The sequence below is a fragment of the Monodelphis domestica genome, chromosome 1, assembly GCF_027887165.1.
Source record: "Monodelphis domestica isolate mMonDom1 chromosome 1, mMonDom1.pri, whole genome shotgun sequence".
Classification (NCBI taxonomy): domain Eukaryota; kingdom Metazoa; phylum Chordata; class Mammalia; order Didelphimorphia; family Didelphidae; genus Monodelphis; species Monodelphis domestica.
This window is the reverse complement of record NC_077227.1, coordinates 661749247-661773755: the sequence shown is the minus strand read 5'-3', so window position 1 is coordinate 661773755 and position 24509 is coordinate 661749247. Positions and strand designations below refer to the sequence as shown.

At 38.3% G+C, this 24509-nt stretch overlaps 1 protein-coding gene and 1 non-coding gene across 2 annotated transcripts in view; both read left to right on the top strand.

Annotated features, from left to right (window-relative positions):
* The window catches only part of PRKCE (protein kinase C epsilon), a 693187-nt gene that overhangs the window by 288648 nt on the left and 380030 nt on the right, over positions 1 to 24509 (top strand).
* Positions 6701 to 6766, top strand: MIR7286B (microRNA mir-7286b). The gene has a single exon (NR_162845.1). It is a non-coding gene; the product is annotated as a microRNA mir-7286b (primary transcript).

Below are 24509 nucleotides of genomic sequence, written 5' to 3'. Positions count from 1 at the left end.
TCTAGGATTCTAAATTGTGGAGCAGGGGTTTTGATTTTTTTTAACTCTTCTGTTCTATTTTAGAATTAATACTAAGCATCAGTTCCAAAGTATCCTATCAGTAAGAGCTAGATAATTGGGTTCTATACACTGTGACTTTCAATGAGAGCTGCCTATCTATATGAAATTATAGCTTTTTCCCCCAAAGAGAGAGTAGGTACAGAAGACCATGAGCCAAAAAGCTGGGAGTCAGGGTTCTAGCTATCATCAACCTGCTCTGAGATCTTGGTTGAGTCATTTTTCTTTTTGGAGCCCATTTTTTCACTTGTAAAATCAGGTAGTTTAGTCCAATTATTTCTAAGTTCCTTTCCAGTTCTGTTATTCCTTAAAGAAAATAATGGATAGTATATAACCTAGGAACAGCAACGCATCAGGATTTTAATAGGCCAATGATAAAATGGATAGAAACATGCAAAAAAGAAGAGGGCAGCTAGATGACACAGATGATAGATTACTGGGTCTGGAGTCAGGAAGACACATCTTCTTGAGTTTCAGTTTGGCCCCAGACACTTGCTGAGTAATCCTGGGCAAGTCTCTTAACCATATTTGCCTCAGTTTTCTCATCTGTCAAATGAGCTGGAGAAAGAAATAGCCAATCTTTCCACTTTCTTTGCCAAGAAAATCCCAAATGGATCACAAAGAGTCAGACACAACTGAAATGGCTGAACAACAATAATTTGAAAAAAATGATATATCTGTTATTTTTTACCAAAAGAACATGAAATAGATGGATAAAGGCAGTTTATTTCCATTGTTTTAATGAAAGAAGTTCTAGAAGACAGGATGCTTTATAGGGATGAAGGTCTAAATAACCACTTTTAGAAGGAAAGTGCCATGTGAATTCAAGCAGTTTATTCTGTGCTCTTGTCTTTCTTTTTGGATATATTTTGGATGCTAGTTTGTTTATGATTTATATAGCTGAAAACAATTGCTTACCTTGAATAATTATATACATACTTTAATGGAGTTATTTAATTTAAATATTTTTATTAGACATTTTTGATAAGAAAGAAAATGTTGGGGCAGTTAGGTGATTCAGTGGATTAAGAGCCAGGTGTGGAGATGTGAAGTCCTGGGTTCAAATTTGGCCTCTGACACTTTCTGGTTGTGTGGTCCTGGGCCAATCACTTAACCCCATTTACCTAGCCCTTACCATTCTTCTGGAGAGAGAGAGAGAGAGAGAGAGAGAGAGAGAGAGAGAGAGAGAGAGAGAGAGAGAGAGAGAGAGAGAGAGAGAGAGAGAGAGAGAGAGAGAGAGAGAGAGAGGAGTAGAAGAGGAGAGACAGACAGAGAGAGAGAGAAAGGGACAGAGAGAGAGGGAGGAGGGAGGAGGAAAGAAAGGAAGGAAGAGTCAGATGCAATTCTCTTCTTTTCCCTCTTCCACTCCCTGCTGATGGACATTTATCATGGAGAAGGGGCTGAACTGGTTTTGAGTTTGCACTAAATGACCTTGGTAAAGTCAAAAGAGAATCTGGAGTCTGAGGATCTGGGTTCAAATTCTGTCTCTGCTACTTATGTGTTTTTAGACAAGGTGTCCTGTTTTCTCCTGTGTAAAAGTGTGGAGATTGGACTAAATGATGGCCAAGGTTCTATCCAGTTCTCAGTTTTTAACATTCTAGGAGTCTATGAGATCTGCTAGTCTTCCTCCCTGTTCCCCATCCCCTTCTAGTTGAATTTATCTCAAGGTCTAAATAGCGAAGGAAAACCCCATTAAACTAAACCACAGTGCTCCACTGCAGCCAAGGAAAAGGCATGCCTGACTGGCAACGGGTTTATCCTTTAATTCTGACAAGGAGGTCTCATTCCTCAGCTGTTGGGTTTTTCTTGGCTCTGGCTTGATGAGAACTTTGTGAGAGCTAACTTACTTCCCCCTAGTGGTGACAGGTGGAATGGAGCAGGGTTTCCCACTTCTGAAGCCTCCCGCTTTGAGGTACCAAGGGGCACCCTCCACCTGCCAGTGGCTTTACTTTAATGTGCTCTTTAGAATCAGCAGGAGAGGTGTTGAGTCCCTAGTGTTTAGATGTGATGGACTGATTGCTCACTGATAAAGGACCCCTTGATCATAGCTTGGTAAGAGCTGATTGCATTTAGAAGGATAAAAGTCTTCATTTGTTAGAGATTGAAAATAAGATAAAGCTGGTGGCTAGATTATCCAACTCTCCAAGGAAAAGCTATAAATAACTAATTCATTGACTTAATATGGCTTCTCCTGATAGAAATTAAAGCCTGCTTTATCAGTAGTAACAGCAAGAGGAAAAACTTGGATAAGGTGGTAGCTGGTTTTTCTTTCTGCTTTTTATTTTCTTTCTCCCACCTGCTGGTTAGTTGAGAATAGGTTATTTTAAAGCATCTCTAGATGAGATTAAATGGAATACAGGTAAATGGCTGAAGGATTCATACAGATTTTTAAAAAACCGAGCATGTATTATCTTAGACTAAAGGTAACAGAAGGTGGGGGTGATATTGGAAGTAGAGATGCTGAGAAAACAATGTTTTCTGTTTTTTGAATATTTGAAATTGACTAGCTGTAGGGCTCAGGTAGCAGGATTAGCTCAATTTATCCACAGAGGTCAGAGAGTTCAAGGGTTGGAAGTGATACCTTGGAGGCTTTTTAATCCCTTCCTTCCTTCCTTCCTTCCTTCCTTCCTTCCTTCCTTCCTTCCTTCCTTCCTTCCTTCCTTCCTTCCTTCCTTCCTTCCTTCCTTCCTTCCTTCCTTCCTTCCTTCCTTCCTTCCTTCCTTCCTTCCTTCCTTCCTTCCTTCCTTCCTTCCTTCCTTCCTTCCTTCCTTCCTTCCTTCCTTCCTTCCTTCCTTCCTTCCTTCCTTCCTTCCTTCCCTCCCTCCTATTGGTTCCAAGATAGAAGAGCAATAAGAGCTAGGCAATTGGGATTAACTGACTTGCCCAGGGTCACATAGTTAGGAAGTATCTAAGGCTATATTTAAACTGAGGACCTCTCATCTCTAGACCTGGAAGTTATCCACTAAACCATCTAGCTGCCTCTCAATCCTTCCTTTTTGCATATGAGGAAACTGAGGTCTAAAGGTGGAGTGATTTGTGGGCTAGGTGCTGATGGTTGGGTCTATTTAACCCTGGTTTGAATAACTTTATCCATTGTTTAAAAGAAGGATTCCCACATGGAGGGAAATGATGTTCCATGCCTCTGCTACTTTTATAGCTCATAGAATCATAGGGTTATAAACCTCCAACAGGAAAAGTCTTCAGAAGCTATTTAGTCTGCCTCCCTTTCATTTTCTAGATGAGAAGACTGAGGCCCTGGGGGTTATGTGGGGTGTCTGAAGTCATTCAGATAATGTAATAGGATGCTTATCAAATTTGCCATTGACATCAAGATGAGTAGATCCTGGATGACAGATTCAGAATCTCCCCCCAAAAAAAGATCTTGAAAGGTTGGAGCAGATCAAATGTGATATTGAGAAATTATAGGTTAAAAAGATTAACTGTACCGGTAGGATTACCTGTCACTTTGGGCATCTCTTCTTTTCTATCTCCTGCCCTCTCACTTACCTGACCATTGCTCTCTGCCCTGACTAAAACCCATTTGGAGAGTTTTGTTATCAGGAATAGATGCGACATGAGACTGAGAAATAGAAGAAAGCTAGTTACGAGGAAGGATACTTTCTTGATGAGGGGAACTGAAACCATGTCATATGAAGATCTGTTGAATGAGATAGAAATACTTGAGAGATCCAAGACTTTGCATAGACAAGCTAACTTATAGCCTCTTAGGGAATGATAGCTGTTTTCAAATATGTGATGAGGAAGGAAGGAAGGAAGAAAGGAAGGTAGATTAGGGGTGTTTTGCATAATACCCATTGATCAAACCCTATAGGTGGACATTTTGCCATTTTCTTAGAATGTTTCAAAAATGGAATGGGCTAGCTCAGGAGGTAGTAAATTCTTAATGTCTTTGGAGGCCTGCAAGTGGAGTCTGAGTGACTTTTTTTCAGGGATGTGACAAAAAGGATTTGTTTGTGTCATAAGAAATAATGTCAAAACTTGGAAAAGACTACATGGGATAATGGACAGCAAAATGAGTAGAACCAAGAGAATATTATCTACATCTACAGATTTAATACTTGAAGAATAACTTGTGAATGACCACCTCCAGAGAATGGGTTGAAAAATGGAAACATGAAAGACGATTTCTCTATAAATATCTGTTTGCTGGACGATGCCTTCTATGATACAGGGAGGGGCTACAAAACTTAGAAATAAATTCTATTAGTTGAAAAAAACATTTTAAAGTATTTATTTATACCCCTAATGAAATAGATAGAATAAGGGAGTGGTGGTGATGATGGTGGCAGAAACTCATCCTTCTCAGACTTAAAAAGTTGAAGATATACTGTTGTTAAGTACTCCTCATAGTCACTGAATCACCAAATTTCAGAGTCGCACCCTGCCTGGTACAAGTAGGTGCTAGCTATTATTATTGTCGTCGTTGTTGTTGTTAAACTTCTTTGGGGAAGTTCTTTAGTGTCTTGGGGTTTAATCCCTCTTAATACTAGTACCCCCACTTTGTGACATATCTTGTATGTAACTCTTGTGTATACATAATTGTTTCCTATTGTCACCACCCCCATTTGATTGGAATTGTGCCCTGGAGAGCAGAGATTGTCTTTTTCCTTTCTTTGGCATATAACAGTGCCCTGCACATAGGAATGGCTTAATAAATAAATGCTTGTTCCCTGGTTCTAGGAAAGCAACTCATTCTATTCCTGTGGCAAGAACCAAAACCTTTGCAACACATAAGAAACTACCAGATTGTGTTCCATTGGCATAGCCTAGAAGAACTGAACCTTCCACACTAGCATGGGGCATCAGATTCGGACTTTGTGGAGGATTGTACCATTACTCTTCCTAAAATGTGGTGCCCAGAACTGAATGCATTATTCTGTGGACAGTCTACAGAGGACTCTTAACTCTCTCTTTCTGGATTCTGTGTTTATTTTCATATCCCATATAATTGTTTTTGGTTATCATAAAATACTGTTGATTCCTGATATTTGCCACATACTAACACTTCTCGCCCTTTGGTTTCCTGTCCTTCTCAACAGTTCTTTTTAAATGTTTAGTAGTAAATCAAATCATGCTCCCATCATCTTGAACTTGTTTAATTGATTTAAAAAAAAACTCAAGTAAAAGGTTTTACGTTTATACCTATTAATTTTTGTCCTGTTAGAATTGAGCAAAAATCTAGCCTATTGAAACCTTCCTGGATCTGGACTCTGTCATCTATCATTGTTAGAGATTCCTTTGAGCTTTGTGTTATCATCACACTTGCTAAACATACAGCCTATGACTTTATTGATAAAAATGTTAAAATTAGTTGGACAATAAGTCTTTATCAAGTGTTTACTATTTTGCCCACCACTGTGCTAAGTGTTGTGAATACAAATACAAGGAAAAAGAAAAATAGCTCTTGCCCTCAAGGAGCTTACATTTGAATGGGGAAGGCAATGTGAAGAGGAAGTTGTGAAGGGGGGGAGAGGGAAGAAGGTACTGGATTGGGGTAGGTTATGATGGAGTTCAGAGGAGTGCAACATGGTGAAAAATGAAATAATGGATGGCCTGGGCACCATTGCTTAAATAGAAATATTGGGAAGACCCATTCCTATCAGAGAGAGAAATTCCAGGGGTAGAGGGCACTGCTGAGAAGTGAGTTCCTGGATTGGAGTGATCTTCCAGAATGAGAAGTTTTCTTGTACAGGATGGAGAAGTTCAGAGGTATGCACTCTAAATGGAAATACCACAGTTGCACAAGACAAAGTCGTGTTTCCTTAAGAAATCATCTGGAGTCAGACATTTCCTACCTTTGTGACCATGGGTAAGTCATTTAACCCCGATTGGCTAGTTCTTGCTGTTCTTCTGTCTTAAAAATGATACTAAGATAGAAGGTAAGGGTTTAGGGGGGGAAAGTAAAAGAACTCCACTGGAGGATTTCATGTCACCTTGACTTTGAACCATTTATTATTACTTTTTTTGGGTCAGATCTTCAGAAATTTCTAAATTCATTGAACCAACTTTGATCTAGTCTATACATTTCCTTTATGCTATAAGAATAACATGAGACCTTTTAAAAATGTTTTGTTACAATCTTAGCAAACAATATTCGTAGCATCCTCCTGATCTTCCTACCCATCTACTAACTCAGAAAAAAAGGAAATGAGGTTAATGTGATGTGACATGTGGTTGATGAAGTCAGATCTTTACAATCATGGCTTTTCTTTCTTCTTAGATATTTGCTAACCATTACCTTAATAACACATTCTAAAATTTGTCCAGGAATTGAAATCAAATCCATTGGCCTATGGTGCATAGATTATTTGCCTGACCTCTCTCTCTCTCTCTCTCTCTCTGTCTTTCTCTGTCTCTGTCTCTGTCTCTCTTTCTCTCTGTCTGTCTGTCTATATGTCTGTTTGTCTCTCTTATCCATAATAACAAACTGACATGACAAAAGGTCAGTCAGATCTAGAGCAGAGAACAAATTCTGAAAACACAGCTAGGAAAAAAATTATGATAAGGAGGAAGCACTGGTGTTAAGTTAAGTTACTAAATGTTTGTTAAATGCTTATTATGTATCTGACACTGTATCAAGCAATGACAGTACAAAGAAAGGCGGAAAACAGTCCCTGCTCTCTGGGAGCTCACAATCTCATGGGAGAGACATCATGTAAATAACATTAGAATGTGAACTCCTTAAGAGCAGGGTCTGCCTTTTCTACGGGTAGCCCTGATGCTTAGCACAGTAAGTGTTTCATAACTGCATTCATTATTCATTCATTCATTCATTCATTCATTCATTCATTCATTCTTCATTCACTCACAACACAAGCTATATGCAGGATAAAGTGGAGATAATCTTAAAAAGAATGAAGTATGTATGAAGGGGGACCTTCTTGCAGAAGAGCAAATTGAAAGAGAATTGAATTTGGTGTCAAAGGTCTTGATTTAAATCCTTACACTGACATGGGGCAAGTCATTTAATTTCTGACAGAGTCTCTAAAGAGGGCATTGGATTTGTGAGGCCTTTCTGGTGCCATGTCCTATAATCCTATGCATCTGTGTTCAATGCATGTTTTAAACAGCTAAAGACTCTTGGCTCCTATTCCATTTGTTTTTGGTGGTCTAAAAAATCTGTAAGTTTCTTTCCCCTAGGAGGACCAAAAAGCATGCATCTGTTCCTTGTCTTATTGTTGCCTTTAGAAGCAACAAGTCATCTGGTAAAAGATGAAAAAAAGTGTTTCTTGGACTTGGATACCGATGACATGTATGAAAGGAGCAATTAGGCACTTCAGGGCCTAAGGACACTTCAAAGAATGGCAGAATGGCAGTAACTAGAAGAAAGAGAAAACCAGATGCAGGTCCCCTTGGACTTTAATGAAGGTGACTCTTACCTGATAAGTTCAGCAAACTATGATGGTGCTGAGCTCCTTAAGCATGTCTATATTTGTCCCCTCATTGGGAAATTATCTTAGCTTAGCTTCCCTTCCCTTCCCTTCCTTCCCTTCCCCTTCCCCTTCCCTTCCCTTCCCTTCCCTTCCCTTCCCTTCCCTTCCCTTCCCTTCCCTTCCCTTCCCCTTCCCTTCCCCTCCCTTCCCCTTCCCCTTCCCCTTCCCCTTTCCCCTTCCCCTTCCCCTTCCCCTTCCCCTTCCCCTTCCCCTTCCCCTTCCCCTTCCCCTTCCCCTTCCCCTTCCCCTTCCCCTTCCCCTTCCCCTTCCCCTTCCCCTTCCCCTTCCCCTTCCCCTTCCCCTTCCCCTTCCCCTTCCCCTTCCCCTTCCCCTTCCCCTTCCCCTTCCCCTTCCCCTTCCCCTTCCCCTTCCCCTTCCCCTTCCCCTTCCCCTTCCCCTTCCCCCTTCCCCTTCCCCTTCCCCTAGCACAGTCTAACCCAGTAGCACAGGTTACGGATCTACACCATCAGACCTGGCTTATATTTTTTAAAGAAGAGAACTTTTCATTGAAACCTTTTGTTTTCACATCAAAACAGTTTCTAGAAATATCAATCTTTCTCCTACCTCCAGTTTGAAAAATTTTCTAAGACAAAAAAGTAATATAACAAAACACCCCTCTATGTGAGTATGTCTGTAATGTCTACATTTTGCTCTAGCAGTCCCCACTTCTTTGCATGTGGTGGGAAGTATGTTTCATTATGCCTTTGCCAGTACTATTATTTTTTTTAGAGTACAGTGTCTTTTTGGTGATGTTTTTCATTCCTATTCTGATAATTACTGTGAATATTATTCTTTTAATTCTGTTAATTTCTTTTTTTTAAAGTCCTTACCTTCTGTCTTAGAATTAATATTGGTTCTAAGGCAGAAGAGTGGCAAGAGTTAGGCAGTGGGGGTTAAATGACTTGCCCAGGGTCACCCAGATAGAAAGTGAGGCCAGATTTTAACTCAGGATCTCTCATCTTTGGGCCTGACTCTCTGTCCACTGAGCCACCTGCCTACTTGATTCTGCATCAATTCATACACATCTTCCCTTAATCCTCTAAGTTCTTTATATTTTTCATTTCTTATCATAATATTCTATTGTACTTTTATATGACAATTTTTAGCCATTCCTCAAATGATGAGAAATTGTTTTTCTTCCAGTTCTTTGTTGACCCAAATACCAACAATGTAATGATGATGGTGATGATGGTAGTGGTGGTCATGGTGGCGGTTGACATTTATAAAGAATTTATGATGTGCCTGGCACTGTGTGAAGCACTTTACTGATATTATCTTATTTGGTCCTCACAATAACCCTGGGAGGTAGGTACTGTTATAATCCCCATTTCACAGATGAAGAAACTGAGGCAAAGAAAGAGTAAGTGAGTTGCCCAGGGTCTGCCCTCCCACATTCTCTCCAACATTGGCTATTGGCAATTTTGGTTATCTTTGCAAATTTAAAACATGTGAAGCAATACTAAGGAACTATTTACTATTAGTAACTTGGATCCTTTTTCCTAATGGTCATTTAGAGTTTCCGGTTCTTTTAAAAATTATGCAAAGGCTTGTAGAAGAGAGATGGAATGATGGCTTCTAACTGGACCCAAAGGTTATGATATATTTATTTTCATTTAGTCTACATATCCAATCAATTGCCAGATCTTGCCATTTCTCTCTCTCCAACATCTTTCCCTCCTGCCCCCTCTTTTTCGTTCAGTTACCAGCCTGCTTCAGACCCTTATCCCCTCTTGCCTGCCCTATTACAATAGCCTCCTTTTTGGTACTCCCCCACTTCAAGCCTCTGTCTACTCTAACTCATCGACTTCTCCACTGCTAATGTACGGGTCTGAACACATCAACTCACTAACTCAAAAACCTCCAGAGGCCCTCTATTACCTGTAGGATCAAGCATAAACTCCTCTGTCTAGTTTCATAAAGAGCATGGAGGTAGTCTAGTGGACAGAGCTCCATGTCTGAGGTTGGGAAGACCTGGTTCAAATTTGATTTTAGATACTTCCTAGCTTTATGACCCTGGGCAAGTCACTTAAGTCCACTTGTCTAGCCCTTGCCCCTGTTCTGTCTTAGAATAGAAGGTAAAGGTTCAAAATAAAAAAAAATAATTAACACTCAGAACTGGCCATTTCTTCACTTTCTGGTCCTATGCATTATTCCTTGCACAAGCTCTGAGATTCACCTACCCTGACCCTCAAAGAGAATCTGACCCCAGAAAAAGCCTGTTAAACCCATCTACATATAGCTCAGTCTTCTGTCTTCATGACTTTGCATTTACTATTCTGGGCAGAAGGACTTCTATCCTTATCCCCCATGCCTTGTAATATCAGATTTTCTTCAAGACTTAGTTCAAATACCATTCTTTGCAGGCACACTTTGCTCCTGATCTCTTAAACCATTAGTCTCCTTCCTCCCCAAACTACCCTATGTTTATTTTTAGTGCACTTTTGCACACACATGTCATTTTCCTCATTAGAAGTTCTTTGAAGTTAGGGACTGTATTGTATTTAAAAATACATTTTATTTTCCCAAATACATGTAATAATTTTCCACTTACATCTTCTGAAGTTATAAGAATCTGAGTTGTCTCCCTTCCTCTCTTCCCTACCCCTCCCTGGAGATGTTGCTGGTGCAATTTGTTGTATTGAATTTTTAAAAAATTGGACTTGTATCTTTTATTCTTGGTGCTTGTGCATCTAAGTAGTATGGTGGACAGAGCACTGGTTTTATAATCAGGAAGACTTATTTTCTTGAGTTCAAATCTGGCTGTAGACACTTATTTGCTGAGTGATCCTAGGCAAGTCACTTAGACCTGTTTGCCTTAGTTTCCTCATTTGTAAAATGAGCTGGAGAAGGAAATGGCCAACTACTCCAGTATCTCTGACAAGAAAACACCCAAATGGGGTCCCAAAGAGTCAGACACAAAAATCAGTAACAACAATTTTCTTGGTGCTTAACACAGTGCTTAGAACTTAGTGTTTTATAAATGCTTATTGATCTGTTGAATTTTTCTCTCTTCCTAGTGCCATATGTTGTATTTCTAGAACTATTCCAAATAATTGTGGGGAGGAAAGAGACCTTGTTTGCTTTTCTCTTATCTCCATTGGGAGAACTATTGTTTCTCCTTTGCAATTAGTACCAGATCGTATATTTATGCTTTTGATTGTTTTAAATGAACTTTTACCACAATAATGCTTTAAAAAGATTTTTTAAACTATAAAAGGATGCTATGATTTGTTCAAAGTTGTTTCAGTTTCCAATAAAATGATGATGAGGTTTTGCTATTTTTCCTATTTGTATGATTAATTTGGCTGATTGTTTCCTGAATGTTGAACCATCCTTATATCCCAGGCATGATTCCAACTTGGTTATAGTAAATTATTTTCTGAATATACTTTGCAAGTATTTAATTTGAAAATGTTTGTATTCATATTCTTTAGTGAAATTAGCATATAGTTCTTTTTGCATTTTTTTATCACCCTGGTTTGAATCTCAGAATTATATTGGTCTCAGAAAAGGGATTTGGTAAAGGTCTTTCTCTATTTTGAGGACAGTTTTTGTAATTGGTTATAATAATAATTGTAATTAATTGTAGCATTAATTGCTCCTTAAAATTTTAATCAATATGCTTGCCAATCTATCTAGAAGAGGAATTTTTTTCTGGTGCAGCTAATTTACAATTTATTCCATTTCTCTTTCATAGATATGAATAAGGCTTATAGTTCTTATTTTTTTAGTTCTGGGTATTTTGTCTTTTTGTATCTTTTTTTTTTTCACTTTTTGGAATTACCAGTTTTCCTGTCATGTAATTGTGCATGACAGTTTTAATAATTTTCTTTATTTCCTTTCTACGTTGTTCATTTTTTATTTTGGTAATTTTCCTTTCTTCTTTTCTTAATCAAACTGGCAATGGTTTGTCAGTTATGCCTGTCTTTTAAAAAGAAATGGATGTTTTGTTTGTCAGTTGTTTTTCAAGTTTTTCTGTTTCTTCTATAATTTTCCATATTCTGTCTTTTGTAATTATTTTGGGGACAATTTAAAAATTTTCTAGTCTTTTTATTTGGATGTTCAATTCCTTGATCCTTGCTTTTTTAAAAGTAGTATTCGGAAATATAAGTATAAGTTTTAAATGATATAACTTTTCCTTTGAAAACTAACTTCTTATATATTTCAGGTTTTGGGCTCTGTCATTATTCTCTTTAGCAGAATTTTTGTTATTTTTTTATGAACATTCAGGACATTATTATTTATTCTATTTAGGTCTGTATCTTTTGCTCATGTGTATTTTATTAATGCCAATTTTTGTTGTATCATACTCTGTAAAGGATGGTTATTTTTCTTTGTTTTTTTTTATAATGATAATTCCTCTGTGCTATAGCACATGATAAATTTTTTTGTGAAAGTACTAAAGGATGCTGAATACATGTAAATTCTTTAATATTCCTTTGCAAAATTTGTCTCAGACAAGTAGAATTTAATTTTCAAAGAGTTTGTTAAACCCTTTATTTCCCTTCCTTTTTAACTTTCTGCCAGATTTATGTAACTCTAAAAGAGAAATACTAAAAAGTCCTACTATTGTGCATCTCTAGCATTGTCTTCTTGAAATTTGCCTAGCCTTTCTGTTAGAAAATTAAATGTTATGTCATTTGATAGAGATATTTAATAGTCCCCCCCCCCCCCCCTGCTTATAGTGGGTTTGGATATCATGTGGTTTTCCTGTTTTCTTTTTTGACGTTATCATTTTATTTTATTGCCTTATCTGAAATTATATTGAAACTCTTATTATTTTAGTCATGTGAAACATATTAGATGTTTTTCTGTTCTCATTTTCATTCTTTCGAGTTTAAATATGATATTTTGTAATACTAGTGATTTCTTCACATGTGGAAATATTTCCTCTCTTGCAAGATGGCAAATATCTCAGGGGTATGAATCATGTCCATAATCATGGATCACTTTCTAGTCCATTCTACTATGTATTGGTCTGACCACCTCTGCCTCATTTTAAGAATAATATTGTCCAATTATATAGTGTGTCTAGAGAAGTGGTACTATGATGAAGAAGGTTCATAAACTATGCCATTTAAGGAAGCTAGCGCAACACTGTCCACAGAATAATCCTCCGCTAAGTGTATGATGAGTGAACAAGTGACTATTTGGGCTAAAGAAGCGAAAATGGGGGAGAGAAAATGAATGTCTAATATTTGCAAGAGGGCAGGACTAAGATAGTTTTAGATAAGCTGGGAAAGGATGTCAAGGAAAGATGTCTTTTTCTAGTCAATATAACTGTCCGAATAATGGACTTCTTCCTCATGATGTTCTGTGTTCAATGTCACTAGCAGGGTTTGAGCAGCAGTCTTTGGTCAGGGGCTGCCAAAGGAATCTAGTAACCTTATGGCCCTTGAGAATTCATGATTCTTTTGCCTCCTTCACAAGTATCTGTGCATATACAAGATACCCTACACTTATTTACAGTTGTTTGATGGTATTGAATCTATTGCAGTTGTAATTTCAGGCATACAATGACTTTCCTAAGAGTAATTATGATGAAAACAAGACTGAAGGAACAGGGGGAAGTTTTATTTTGATAGACCTTAGTTTTCCCATCTATGAAAGTAGGTTAGTAAAAACTCTCTCACTCTATCGTAGGGGCTCCATCCATGTGGGAGGAAGCAAAAAATTGAAATGATAATGGAAATACTTTAGACATGAGGAGGTTGTCTTTCTATTTCTCTTCTGTCCCGTAAGTCAGCAGCTGAAATAGGTAAGGGTGCTTAGAGATCTACTCCTAGAAAGATGGGTAGGCATTGTCACTTATCCCATTGCTATACTCCCTTCCTCCTCCTCTCTCTATCCAGCATCTGTGAAGAGTTGCAGCCTCAAAGAATTGAAGGAACCCATACATAGAACAAGATTTACTTTAAGTTTTGTGCATATATATATATATATATATATATATATATATAGAGAGAGAGAGAGAGAGAGAGAGAGAACACAAGGTGAAGCCAACATCACCATGGTCACATGCTTTTTTATGAATGCAGAAATGACCTTTCTCTTAGGATATTATTGAGAAATGAATGTTACCCATAAAGGAATTATACAAGAAATTGATCTTTCTCTACAAATTGAAAAAAAAAGAAATTTCACTCTGTTTACAGTCTAGACTTTCTCAATGTATTATATCCTTGGCTGTCTTCTTGAACAGAATATATTAAAAATAGTTTAACCTTTAAAAAAGAAATTTGGCTTTTTATTATTGTTGCTTGTTGTGCCTTATTTTGCATGCATCTATCATATACTTGATGGTTTCTTTGGTGGTTCAAGGATCATGAAGCCTTTCACATCGTGATACTTATTAAGTGTTTGCTGATGATTAAATGTTGACTGATCTTTAATGACATCTACCTTCTGGTTGATGTTCATGATGAATATCCATGAATATCCTATATGATAATAAACCCATGCCCTTAAGACCTACTGATTATTCCCTCTTAAAACTGAATGACTCTAGCCTGCAAGGCTTTTTATATTTCTATGACTGCTTTAAACATTTTTATTGATTGCTTTTATTTCCCAATAGGGCGGCTAGGTGGTCCTTTGGATAGAGTGTTAGGCATGGAGTCAGGAAGACATCTTCTCTGGGTTCCAATTTGACCTCAGACACTTGTTGTGTGACCCAATGAAAATCACTTCAAACTGTTTGCCTCAGTTTCCCCATATGTAAAATGGGCTGGAGAAGGGAATGGGAACTCATTCCAGGATCTTTGCCAAAAAACCCTCAAATGAGGGCTTGAAGAACTGGACATGACTGACAAAAAACTAAATAACATTTCTCAATAAGTTCCTCCTTCCCTACCCAGTAAACTGTCCTTTATAACCAACACTGAAAATACAAAGAGAAAGAAATTTGCTCTGCAAATTCATATACTAGGACAGTAAAACTTGGCATTTGATGTCATGTGGCTATTTTTTTTTTTTTACTATTTTGGTTTCCTCTATCATGGTAAACAGTGACTTGAGAGGGTATCTCCCTCATTGCTATTCCAGTGTCCTTCCTATATCTCTTTCTTATGACCTGGGAAATTTGCAGTAACTAAGTTTATCAGAATTATGTGCTAAATAAAAGTCAATATGACACGAGAGTCCAAGGGTCTCTGCTCTTGAGTTATACCTCATGGCTGTCATCATGGCTAGCTTGGCTGCCTTGGAGACTCTTGTTGCTTTTAGATTTGTGGATGTTTTCCAGAAGGTTGATGTTATTGGAGACCAATTCATCAATCAATCAATCAATCAATCAACAAACATTTAATAAGTGTCTTGATGTAATAGGCAGTGTGCCACTTGATGGGACTTTAAAGGCAAAATTAAAACTAAAACTCTTTGGGAGTCTGCCCCAATGGCTAGGCATCAAGATGTCCCAGGATTTTCAATCTGTCAGAAGAGACGAGGTTCCTGTATGGTGAACTTAGTTGTCAAAAGAGTTTTCCGACAGAACCTGTGTTTCATCTTGATCTTAGAAAGCAAAAGAGTTTGTGTGAATTATCCAGGAAATTTTCTTATTTCTCTCTAGCTCTGGGGATCTGGCTACAAGCTGGAGAAATGAAAGGAGTAAAGCAATTGAGACCATGTCTCAAAGTTGAAGTTGACAATTTTTTCTACACAAAACCATTTTTTTAAAAAAATGCCGGCTCTGGACCTACTGATATTAGAGGACAAGCTCTGGTTTCTACCGAGAGATATTTGCAGAAATTACAAAAGCAAATCGGAAGCCTGGTTCAATATAAGAGATAGAGAAGACAGCCTCCACCCCAACCCTTTGCAGAGGTGGGAGGGAGGTCCATGAATGTGGCACATTGCATAGATTTTCAAGATCAGTCTTGTTGATTTTTTTCTTTAAAAATATTATTTGCCTAAAATAAAACTTAAAGACTAAAAAGTATTATTTACTATATAGAACGGCCCTCTGGGAGGGAGAATGGGGGAAATTTAGGTGAAGTAAACCAGTAAAATTTATTTTTAAAAAAAGAAATCATTTGCTGGACAACTCCATGTAGAGAAAAAGGAATTCTCCTTCACAAGTAATTCAGAAGTATTTTAATCTGTTAATAGAAGGAAATGCATAATTTTGACATGTTTGACTCACAAAGTTCTTCTGAGAGCATTCTGGGCAAAAATTTGTCATTTTATTTATTCCTCTAAGTATCAGGTATGAATCACTTCCTCCTTGATGCCATTCGCCTCCTTGTCTCTCTTTTTAGTATTCTCTTTTTTCTTCACCCCAGATTTGTTTGTATTGTCTTATCTGTGTCCATGCTACAGACTCATCCTAATCCCTCCTCTCATAGCAAATGTAAACTTCTTAAGGGCTGGGAAGTGTTTTTGCTAATTCCTGATTTAATTTCCTGATTTTATATATAACAATATATTTGTTATGTTTATGTTAATTTTACATTGTTTGTTTTTTTGTTTTTTAATATTAGATACTTATCTGACAACAGTAGGTGCTTAATATATGCCCACTGAAATGCATTGTTGAATTTCTGGTTAATGGATTCCATTTAAATAGCCTTGACTATAAAGAGAATTTAAAAAAAAAAAACCCTACTTATTTTTTTTTATGGTGATGGTAGTTTCAAGGGAGTTAAACCTCTCTTTCCAAATCAGCTATTCTCTTTATAATTCCAATTGCTTCCATACTTCTGTTTTAATATTAACATTAAGAGTGTTTCATTAATAGCACTGAGATTGGAATTTGATTCAACATTAAAAAATGAAAATTCATTCTGTATCACAAGGAGTTTTCTTCCTCCTTAAAACCTTGCTGGTTCTTAGCCTAATCTGGGTCTCATTTTTTTGGCACAGCGCAGTACAAAACATTAATTAAGCACCTGCTGTGTGCAGGGCATTGTGCCAGGGGTATTAGGGTTTAGAGTTTAGGTAAAATACTGCCCTGGCCACATAGAGCTTCCAGTTTAGCAGAGTTTTTTTTTCTAGAGCTTAAAAAGTGTAAGCCTAGGGTTGGCAAGTATACAAGGAGTAGGGAAGTAGATGCCTACTTATTTCCTTGCATTTGCTATGAGTAGAGGCTGTTGGCACCAGGAAGACAGTCCATCTGATGCTCCTCACCCTGTGTCAGAGGTGTTGGTAATCCAGGATTTCTTCTATTTCACTTCTGTCTCCTCTTTATTCATCCTTATGGCTAGTTTTCCTCTTAAAGTGTGGGAATTAGTTGTTATAATGGTGCATCAGTGTAAAGTAATCCTATACAATCACTCAGAAATCTTAATTCCCCCTTGAATGCACTATTGCTCAATGTCCTCCCTGCGTCACCCAGTGATCTCAGGAACGCTCTATCCAAAACAGAAATAATAAGAGTTCCTCCGAAGCTTATGGGCAGCTAAGTGACTCAGTGGATAGAGAGGCAGGCATGGACACCTCAGATACTTCCTAGCTGTATCACCTAACCCCCCCGTGCCTTAGAACCAATATATAGTGTTGTTTCTAGGACATAAGGTGAGGGTTTAAAAAAAGAAGAGTTCCAAAGTTCATTACTTAGTCATCCTGTATAAGACAAAAGCTTACATTTTTGCTTACTCTATACTAGTGTATAGAATACTATATTTTGGGGGGCATCTAGGTAGCGCAGTAGATAGAGCCTCTGTTCTGGAGTTAGGAAGACCTGAGCTCAAATTTGGTGTGATTCTGGGCAAGTCACTTCACTTTGTTCGCTTAAGTTCTCTAATCTGTAAATAGAGCTAGAAAAGAATATGATAGACAACTCCAGTGTCTTTGCCAAGGAAACCCCAAATTGGGTCATGAAGTGTTGGACGTGAATGGAATGACTGGACATTGACAGTGGAAAGAACTTTGGAGTAAGACCTGGAATACCTGGGTGGTACTCTTAGCCCTGTGGCTTTGAGCGAACCATTTAGCATGGACCTCTTCTGTAAGGGGGGTTTGACTAGAGGAAGGTACCTTCTCAGGGGCATGTTGGAGCCAGCATCATACCTGTTTAGAGTTGATCATTACATTATCAATGCTGAACATTTACACCTTGGAAATCAGCAAATATGACAAATCAGGTCTTGATTTATTGCTTTATTGAATATTTATACTTAAGAAAATGGTGGAGAGAAGTTAATAATGTAGAATAAACTTTAAAACGTATTCTGCTTAACTTTTTCCCCCATAGAACTTACTGTTAAATATTTACTAATATGCTCCAGTTTCTCATTCTATAATTTAATCATTCTGTGAATCTTTAATCTTCTATTATAAGGGAAGAATCAGGATATCTCACTTCCCCTTCTGGGACCTCAGTTTCCTTATTTGTAAAATGAGAGGATTGGATTCAAGGATCTCTATGGTCCCTTCTTGTCCTTCCTTCCTTCCTTCCTTCCTTCCTTCCTTCCTTCCTTCCTTCCTTCCTTCCTTCCTTCCTTCCTTCCTTCCTTCCTTCCTTCCTTCCTTCCTTCCTTCCTTCCTTCCTTCCTTCCTTCCTTCCTTCCTTCCTTCCTTCCTTCTTTCTTTCTTTCTTTCTTTCTTTCTTTCTTTCTTTCTTTCTTTCTTTCTTTCTTTCTTTCTTTCTTTCTTTCTTTCTTTCTTTCTTTCTTTCTTTCTTTCTTTCTTTCTTCCTTTCTTCCTTTCTTCCTTTCTTCCTTTCTTCCTTTCTTCCTTTCTTCCTTTCTTCCTTTCTTCCTTTCTTCCTTTCTTCCTTTCTTCCTTTCTTCCTTTCTTCCTTTCTTCCTTTCTTCCTTTCTTCCTTCCTTCCTTCATGCCTTCATGCCTTCCTTCCTTTCCTCCACCTCTCTGTCTGTCTGTCTGTCTGTCTATCTCTCTCTGTCTCTCTCCCATCTGTCTTAGAATCAATACTAAGTATTAGTTCCAAGGCAGAAAAGTAGTAAGGCCTAGGCAATGTGGGTTAAATGACTTGACCAGGATCTCATAGCTAAGAAACAAGGCCAGATTTTATCTCAGGATCACCCATCTCTGGTCTTGGCTCTCAATCCCCTGAGCCACCTAACTGCCTATTATGATTCATTTCTGATCAATGCAGCAGGGATTGAATTGTGGGTTTGTTATAGAGGCATAGGACCTTGGGATAGGCAGAGGGACTAGAAGGAAGACCAAGAAAGGAAGTAGATTATTTCCCATCATCTTCAACCCTCCAGGCTGAGTCCCTTAGCAATGCTTTCTGAGGCAGACACAGAAGAATCCCTGGTTTTATATGCTCCTTAACCTAGAATCATTTTAAATCTAGATTTCTCTGGTGCAAAACATGGTAAAATCACTTGAGAAAACTTTATTTCAGATCTCAAAAGGAATGTAGACACTGTTGACAAACTTGGTGGTGAAATGAATGTATACTTCTTTGTGTGCTTCTTGTGTATTTCTATTTGAATATGTGTGTGTGTGTGTGTGTGTGTGTGTGTGTGTGTGTGAGAGAGAGAGAGAGAGAGAGAGAGAGAGAGAGAGAGAGAGAGAGCGTGTGTATGCCCCAGTTTTCATGGTGTAATAGTGGGTTTAGAGTTAGAGTTAGGGGTTGGAGTTGGAGTCAGTGTTTAGAAGACTGATTTTTTTTGTCCTTGGGAGAATTGCTTCATTTACCTCAGCCTCACTTTTCGCATTAGTAAATCAAGAGCATTGGATAAATTCTCTATGGCCCCTTTCAAGTCTAAAGCCATGATCCCACAGTTCTTCACCTTTAGCCTTGTTTCCACCACCCCACCTTATTTTCTGGCTGGCTCTTCTAGTTCCAACTTAGTGACTTTTTTCTGTAGTTACCATCAGCTCCTAGCATGGCAACTTGTATAATAGTAGATTTAGTTTGCTAGCTGCTACATTATGTTTCCATATATTTGTAGGTCATGCATAGACAGGATATGCAATGGAGCTGATAATACATCAGGCCATCTCCCTTCATCTCTGCTGGTTTGATCCTAAGATTGATTTGACCTAGAGAGGGAAAAGTTTTGCCAGCCTATAACCAAAGAGACTGTGTATAAGGGCATGGAGTCAGTGTAATAGTAAATAGATACTAATTTCAGTAGTTTCACTGTAGTCTCACAGAAAACTCAATAAACATTTGTAAAATGAAGCACAACCAAACAGGGAGGGGCAATCTATTTTGTAGATACTCCAGAAGAAAATAAAAATCAATAATTGGCAAATGATCAGGATGATCTTTTTTAAATTTAATATTCTATCTTTTCCATCAATTACATAAAAGATTCTCAATCTATGTTGGTTTTTTTTAAGTTTGAGCCAAATTCTCCTCCTTCCTCCTCTTTGCTTTCTTAGCCAGGAACCAATCTGAAACAGATTCTACATATGCAATAAATGTAAAACATTTTTCAATATTAGTCATTTTGTGGAAGAGAACTTGAACAAAGTACTATCAGTTCTTTCTCTGGAGCTGGATGGTATTTTTCATCCTGAGCCCTCAGAGATTGTCTTGGATCATGTACTGCTAAGAAGAGCAAAGCCATTCACAATTGTTCCTCATGTAGTATTGCCATTCCTATGAACAATGTTCTGCTTCTGCTCACTTCACTGCATTAGTTCATGTAGGTCTTTTCATGTTTTTCTGAAATTATCCTTATGAGCAGGGGAATCTGCAAAGACTCTTAACAGCATTGTTGCAGTGGGTCCTACCAAGCTGTGTTTGGTCATGAAAACCCAAGGAAGCAATAATAAGGAAAAAATAACACTCCCACCCCAGGCTTTGCTGCAATCTCATGGAAGGGCAGAGCTACAGATGATGAAGGTACACATTATGGAAACATGCATATTTGCATTGTTGAGATGTTAAGGACTCTGTCTTGAAGTAGTATAAACAAGGAGAAAACCCAATCCCTCTTCTGATGATTTTTAGGTGCATATTTGCTAGTGTTTTGCAGAGCATGTCTAACACAAAGCTAACCCTCAAAATTAATTTGTTGATAACAATAAAGCCTCTTTCTCATGCGTTTCTCCCCCTTTTAAAGGTCTTTCTTGCCTATTACCTCATTTAATTCTCACATCTTTACTTCCAATTAGGTAAAGCAGATGGTATTGTCTCAATCTCATAGAAAAGAATACTTGAAGGCCAGAGTGATGTAGGACTTTGCCCAGGAACATACAAGTTATTGAACTAAAGTTGGGCTCTGTGGATCTTTCTTCAAACCTCCTTGGGCTATTGATCTTTTCCTTTATTCATCTTAACAATATAAAACACCTTCTGTCTTGGGATATCAATTCTTTTTTCTTCCTTACCTCCTGTTGTAGATTTATTACTAAGTGTTGGTTCCAAGGCAGAAGAGTGGCAAGAGCTAGGAATATCCTTACAGATAAGGAAACTGAGGCAAACCGGGTTAAGGGAAGTGTCTGAGGCCAACTTTGAACCCTGGAACTCTCATCTCCAGGCCTGACACTCTATTCACTGTGCTACTTAGGTGCCTCCTTTGATTCAATTTCAGTGAGAGGAGAGAGAGAGAGAGAGAAAGAGAGACAGACAGACAGACAGACAGACAGAGACAGAGAGAGAGAGAGAGAGAGAGAGAGACAGAGAGAGACAGAGAGAGGAGAGAGAGACAGAGAGAGGAGAGAGAGACAGAGACAGAGAGACAGACAGACAGAGAGAGACAGAGACAGAGAGAGAGAGAGAGAGAGGAGAGAGAGAAAGAGAGAGAGAGAGAGACAGAGAGAGAGACAGAGAGAGAGAGAGATTAGGGAGAGAAAGACAGAGACAGAGACAGAAGGAGAGAGGAAAGGGGGGGATTAGGGAGAGAAAGACAAAGACACACACACACACACACACACACACACACACACACACACACACACACACACACACACACACACGGGGGGGGGGGGGGGTTGGCCTTGATGCCTGAGTGGTTGGTCATCTAATCAGAGAATCTGACTTTGTGGTACCAGACTCAGTCTGTATGCATAGCTGAGAATTTTGGTCCAAACTGTTAAACTCTGCTCTTTAACCAGTAGAAACAGGCATTAGTTTCCATAATTACCAAAGCTAATTGGAGAGGGTAGCATTGGCACAAGGGGCAAAGCAAAATCCTTAGAGAAATCTTCTTAGTTCCAGTAATACTTTCTTTACATGTGAATATGTGTGGACTTGAGAGCATTGGTCTTAGACTGAAGAAGACTAGGGTTCAAATCCTGACTTTGCCACTAACTTGCTGGGTGACTAGGAAATGGAGGTAGCACGGTGGGTAGAGCACTGGACCAGGAATCAGGAAAACTCTTCTTCCTGAATTCCAGTCTGGCCTCAAATATTTATTAATTGGATGACCCTGGCCAAGTCACTTCCCCCTGTTTGCTTCAGTTTCTTTATCTGTAAAATGCTTTGGAGAAGGAAATGGCGATTCACTCTACTCTTTGCCAAGAAAACCCCAAACAGGATCACAAAGAGTCAGGCATGATGAACAAAAACAATAAAGCTGAGCGGCAGCGAAAAGTGCCATTTCCTTTCTTTCAAGTCCCAATTTTCTTATATGTCATACTGTCATGATATTTACCTATTTCATATGGCTGTATACGGATCCAATGACATAATAAATGCCAGAAACCTGATTATCTAAGATGCAGCAGAAATGTGAGATTTAATTATTGGTTTATTTCTGAATTCCTGAGGCTTTATTGATTGTATTAATATATTAAACTTAAATTACAGGCTTTAGAGCAGCTTCTTCTGGCACTGACAACATTTCTTGGCTTCCCTCCTCTTTTCTGCCCTCCTCTCCCTGCATTTTGCTTGCTCAGATTAAAATTGCATGCCTGTAGTTCACCACTGACCTTTTTGGTTTTTTAAAGCTTTTTTTGGCTAAGGCCGACCCATTAATTCCTTTTTTCTGAAGCTTCTTTATCTCACTATAGGTTTTAGCAAATGCAGGTGGGGGGACCTTTTAGCACATGTCTGGGGCTCTGGGACTCTTATTAAATCCTAGAGTTTCTCTAATGAAATAGAGCTCAGTTCTGGCTGGCTCATTGTGGAACACCCTTTTACCTTTTGCAATAGGTCCTGCAATGTTTAAATCCACAGCCATGAAACAATCCATATCTATACCCCTAATGACTGAATATTAAAACATAGTGCTTGTGGTTGAGTCATTTTGGTTCTGTCTGGCTCTTTGTACCCTCATTTGGAGTTTTCTTGGCAAAGGCACTGGAGTGGGTTGCTATTTCCTTTTCCAGATCATTTTACTGATAAGGAAACTGAGGCAAACAGGGTTAAGGAACTTGCCCAGGGTCACTCAGCTAATAAATGTCTGAGACCAGGTTTGAACTCAGGAAGAGGAGTCTTCCCTCCTCCAAATCTAGCATTCTATCTACTGCATCACCTATTTAAAATACTATATTTTAAAAATATTTCAGGGCATTCTTCTCGCCTTCATTTCCCCCCCAACTGAGCTGCTTGTACCTTTTGCTCTTCCTAATCAAGACTGGCTTTTATGTTACTCCCTTAAATGTGATTTCAGGATCAGGAAATGCTTTAGCTAATACAAATAAAGCTTTTCAAATTTTTCCAATTCTCACTAATAAATTAAATTTCGATCCATAAATTTATGGAAGACTAACTCTAATGTCTTCCATTTCTATAGAGCTTTAAGGTTATCAAATGCAGAAAGTACTATCTTCTCATTTTAGCTGAGATCTGTAAGAGACAATTTATTAACATACAGGCATGACTGCTTACAGAGAAGTCCTCTGTTTTCTAGGTTAATTGGAATATCTTTTCTGTCCCAGACAACTTCCAATTTATATTTTATAGAGTTGTGAAACACAAGATAAAATTCTACCATGGGACTGAATAGTTTGTGTTTAGTTGTTGTTGTGGTGGTGGGTTTTTTTGGAGTTAAAATCTTCAGTGGATGATCGACTGCTAGACCTATTTCAGGAACACCCAAATTCGTATCTCTTACTAACTGTGTGATTCTGGGCAAGTCACTTAACCACTTAGCCTGAGTTTCCTCCTCTGTAAAATGGAGATGATAATAGCACCTACATCCCAAGATTGTAGTGAAATCAAATGGAGCAAAATTAGTAAAGCATTTTATTATTATGATTTTGATTTTCCAAGCAGAGCTGTACATGGTCCCCTTTTAGAGAAAATATTTTCCTGAAATCCCTTACTCCCTTTTTAGACACTTTTCTTTCAATCTATTTCAAGGCAACAAAGAAATGTTTCTTTTAATTGGATTAAGCAAAATAATTTCTACTCTCAGTCCATAAAGACAAAAACCAAGGCTCCAAGTTTCAGAGAATCAAGGTCCCCTTCCTTGTCTTGATTAAGACTTTTATTCCAGGAAGGCTTTGATTGTAGTGAGACCAAAGACTTAAGGTTAGGACACTGCCTTAATGCTATTTCTCAATATTTGTCACCCAATTTTATAGGTAGTACCATATTCTTGTTGTTCAGTCATTCCAGTCATATCTGTCTCTTTGTGAACCAACTTGGGGTTTTCTTGGCAAAGATCCTAAACTGATTTGCCATTTTCCTTTCCTACTCCTTTTACAAATAAAGAAATAGAGACAGAGGGTTATGTGACTTGCTCAGGATCACATAGTGAGTAAATGTTTGAGTCCAGATTTGGACTCAGAAAGATGAATCTTCCTGACTCCTGGCTCGGCACTCTATCTATTGTGCCACCTAGTTGTTCTAGTTCTTATTCAGGTTTTTACTTAAATCTTCCTTGGAGATTCATACCAGGTAGTCTATGACAGTGTTGGTGAAGGTTTTTGAGTTTGAGTGCCCAGAGAGCAAATTCAAGCTGTCTGTGAGGCACCTCACCACCACCCCTGCCTCCATTACTGGAAAGAGCAGGGGGTGGAAGTGCTTGCTTTGGGTGGCTGGACAGAGGGGCTGAGTATGCAAAAAATGTCCTCAGGCACTAGAAAGAGGGGGAACAGAGCAGCTTCCTGAGTGCTGACTGGGCACAAGTGCCAATACTTCACCAATAATAGACTAATAAACACCAATAGACTATAAACATTTATTGA